Raw genomic sequence first — 4,210 nt, 5'->3', positions numbered from 1 at the left:
ACATATCCAAGGAGTAACAAAAATCCCACTTCCATTGTGAAACCTTCCCTAACTATCCTAGGTATTTGGACTATGAACTTTCACTTTCTACAGTGGTCACAGGCTATTAGTATTTTTTAAAAGGACCTACCTTCTCATGTGTGTGTGTGTGTGTGTGTGTGTGTGTGTGTGTCAGACAAACAGATAGATATAGAAACAGGGAGTGGAGGGAGAAAAGGGGGGAGAGAGAAACAGAGATAGCAACATAGAGAGAAAGCAGGATAGAGGCTGAAAAGCAGAGACAGAGACAAAGAAAGAGAGAAAAAATAAAAGAGAAAGAAAGAAAAGAGAGAGGGAAGGGTTGAGAGATACAGAAAAAGAAAGGAAGGGGGGAGAGAGATTTTTCACTAACAGAGATATACAAGAGTCAGACAAGGGAGACCAAGATAAGGGGAGAGAGAGGAAAGAAAGAGAGAAGATGGGAGAGCAAAACTGAAAGAAATTGAAAGATATATTGAAAGAGAGAGAGATTGAAAGGCAGGCAGAGAGACAGACAGAGATAGAAAAACAGAGATAGGGAGACACAGAACTTCAAAAGAAGGTCACGATTTAGGTTAGAGCCAATATAAAAGGGTTTCTTCTTCTCTCCTCCTCTCCCCGATGGCATACTCATTTAAAGCAAATACTCACCCAACAGGCAATGAAAATTAGCTTGTTTTTATGAAGAGATGGAACCCATTATAGAAGTACATACATTAAATAAATAAGAGTAAAGGCACCAGAACTGATTTTTCCAGGATGCTGTGAAGCAGGGAAGGAAGCAGAGTAGAAGAAATAAATTCATTCTTTTTGAGCATGGCAGCTAATTTTCTCCAGGCAGGTCGGTACTTAAGTGCATCTGTGAGCCAATCAAGGGTCTCATTGCTCATGATTATATTCCATTCAAGGCAACACAATCCTTCTCTTGCCTTCCTATAGGCATCCTGCCCTGAGTTTCCAAAGTTCCCAAGCTTTTAGGTGTAATGCACTTAGAGTTCCTCCTTCCGAATGGAAAACTGTTGGAATCCTTACAAAGTGTTAAGTCACTAGAATTGATAGAGACAATAATTATCTAATTTAGCATGGTTCAGTATGATTGATCTGATCCTACAAGGAGATATTATGGGCCAGAACTTGAAACAAGGTACTAAGTGGAATTGAGGAGATGTTTAAATCTAGTTTAGAATTGATTTAATCCTACAACAAATAATGGTATCCCAGTGATATAATGATTGGTGTGTACTCAGTGTACAGCATATAAGCAAGAAGCTTTCAGGGCCAGAGAGCACTCTGGGAGATTGAAAGCCAGGAGTGAGTGGAGGGGACAGTTGTGAAGATTCAGAACCAAGATTCAGAGGGAACTGGAGGAAACAAAGGACAAGCTCCAAGAGCTCTTGGAACCAAGGAGGGAGATAGCCCTCTAAGAAAGCTAATTGGGCCCAAGGAAAGAGATAAGACTTGGAAGTTTATTTAGAAAATAAACGTTTGGATTTTATCAGCTGGCTGTATTTGGGGTGATTATTGATCTGAACTGAAACTAAGGCTGCCTCCAGAAAACCTCCCCGAGAAACCTGCTCCACAAAGAACCATCATATATCATACAAAAGAATAAGAATACCACAGAAAACTGCATTTCACATCAACTGATAAAAGCTGAGAAAGGGCAATACTTGTAAGGTTTCTAGTTGTTTCCTTCAGCTAAGTTTTCTTTCTCCTTTTCTTGTGGGCAAGAATTACTTTATGGCCTTCATTAGTTAGTGTCTTCCATAAGCTTGGCACAGAGGGAGGGATATAGCAAGTGTGCTATCAATTCTGGGTAATTATGATAACTCTGATATATGTGGCACATTAAGGATTTCAAAGTGATTTCCTTACAATAACCCTGTGAGGGAGCTATGGGCAAATATTTTCCTCACCAGTTTGTAGATGAGCCTGAGAAGAGATTCAGAACCTATATGTAGGCGTACATCATCCATATTGTTCCTGGTAATGGGAATGATGAGAACTAAGATGAAGTCAGATTTGTTCTAGTTAACTCTTGAAGGTGGGTAATACAATAGATCTATCGTAGGTCACATGCTAGGGTCCGAAGTTCAGTAGAAATGGATTGACCCTACATGCCCAGTGTAGTTGCACATACCTACAATCCTTGCTATGAAGGGGAGACTAAGGCTGGTGGATCAAATGAGTTCAAGGGTTCTAAGTTGTAATGGGACTAAAGGATATATTAGATGCAGCAAGAATAGAGTGAGCCCTGTAGGAGCAGGGGGTGTGAAGGAAAAGGGATGGGGAAAACAGGCTGCCTATGGATGGTTAAAATTGTCCCAGATAAAAATGTAGTGGATCAAAAAGAGTTGATTAGCAGTGGGGACTGAGACAATAAAGTGGTGGCTGTACTTCAAGTCTGGGTGAGATAGGGAAGCTCAATTTCAAAAAAAGAAAAAAAAAAGAATAATCCATTCTAAGGTTCTCTATTCACTAGGCTACTCTGTTCCGCATCATTACCTTGATGAATGCTGCCTTTATGTCTTTATTCCTAAGGCTGTAAACCATAGGGTTGAGGAAGGCAGTAAACACATTATAGAAAAGTGAGATCACCTTGATTTTCTCTGGGGAATGAATAGAATTGGATCTCATATAGATGTATATGACAGGTGCATAGAACATAGTGACCACAATTAGGTGGGAAGCACAAGTAGAGAAAGCCTTATATCTTCCTTGGGTGGATTTGATCTTGAGGATGGCCATGGTAATGCGGACATAGGAGGCCAGGATGAGGGACAGAGGGATTAACATTGTGAAGATGCTCAGGACTAAGTCTACCAGCTCAATAATGTGTGTGTCTCTGCAGGCCAGGTTCCTAACTGAGAGACCATCACAGAAATAATGGTTGATCACATTATGGCCACAGAAAGGAAGCTTCATGGTAAAAAAAAAAAACATGGAATATGGAAAAAAAGAAACCAAAAGCCCCAGGCCCCTACCACCAACCGCACACACAGGTTCCAATTGAGGATGAGCATGTAACGCAGTGGGAAGCAGATAGCTATGTAACGGTCATAGGCCATGACTGCAAAGAAGATGCCCTCACTGATTCCGATGACACCAAATATATACAGCTGCATCCAGCAACGTTCAAAGGAGATGAGCTTAGAACTGGAAAGCAGGTGTACCAACATCTGAGGCATTATGGTAGTGACATTGCCTATGTCCAGGAGGGAGAGCATGCTGAAGAAAAAGTACATAGGTGTGTGGAGATGAGAATCCAGGTAGATCAGAATGATGATGAGTCCATTGGCAAGAACTGAGCAGAGGTAGAGAAGGAGGAAGATGATGAAAAGGATTCTATTTATAGCAGGGTCACTGGAGAAGCCAAGCAGGATAAATTCAGTAACAGAACTATGGTTTGAAGCGGGAAACATTGAGACAGTAGGATCCTGAAAAAGGAAAAAAAATGATGGAATCTAGAGAGGTCAACATTGGAAAAGGACAGAGGAACCCAGGATCTTCCAAGTTCCTCATTTGAAAATTCTATATTGAAATATCTTTCCTTGAAAGCTTAGGTACCATTCTAGCATCATGGAATTTTAGACTTAAAGGGATCTTTAAAAGATGACCTGGTCCAAGGCCTCCTTTCATACATATGGCCATCAGGGGCCAAAGAAGGAAGATGACTTGCTGAAGATTTAAGTATCTATGCAGGAAAAGAGGCAGGACAAGAGTTGAGGTTGCTTGTTTACTTGTTCCATGTGCCCCACTACTTTCAGTTTGGGTATCCCCCGATTTCTACAGGATCTCATAAGAAAAGACCTCAGAAAGTATTTTCTATGACTTCCACACAAACAAGGGTCTTCTCTAGAATATTTCTTTTATTTCTGAGGCAATTGGGGTTAAGTGACTTCCCCAGGTCACACGGCTAGGAAGTGTTAAGTGTCTGAGACCAGATTTGAACTCAGGTCCTTCTGACTTCAGGGTGCTCTTTCCACTGTACCAACTAGTTGCCCTAGAATATTTCTAAAAAGAATTTAGCCTTGATTTAAAGATTGCTAGTGATAGCCATTTCCGTTTTTATTTAGCTCTAAGTGAGAGTTAGCTTTTTCACATATCAAACTGAAATCTATTCTGTAATTTCTACCTACTGTGTTGAGTTCTGTCCTCTGAGGACAGCCAAATAAGCATTTCCTCACTAGAA

At 40.7% G+C, this 4,210-nt stretch overlaps 1 pseudogene; it reads right to left on the bottom strand.

The window, feature by feature from the left end:
- Positions 1 to 2,496: 2,496 nt before the first annotated feature.
- On the bottom strand, positions 2,497 to 3,440 carry LOC100917419 (annotated as a pseudogene).
- Between the last annotated feature and the right edge of the window lie 770 nt (positions 3,441 to 4,210).

The sequence above is a fragment of the Sarcophilus harrisii genome, chromosome 3 (assembly GCF_902635505.1).
Source record: "Sarcophilus harrisii chromosome 3, mSarHar1.11, whole genome shotgun sequence".
Taxonomy (NCBI): domain Eukaryota; kingdom Metazoa; phylum Chordata; class Mammalia; order Dasyuromorphia; family Dasyuridae; genus Sarcophilus; species Sarcophilus harrisii.
This window is presented reverse-complemented; position numbering and strand designations above follow the sequence as displayed.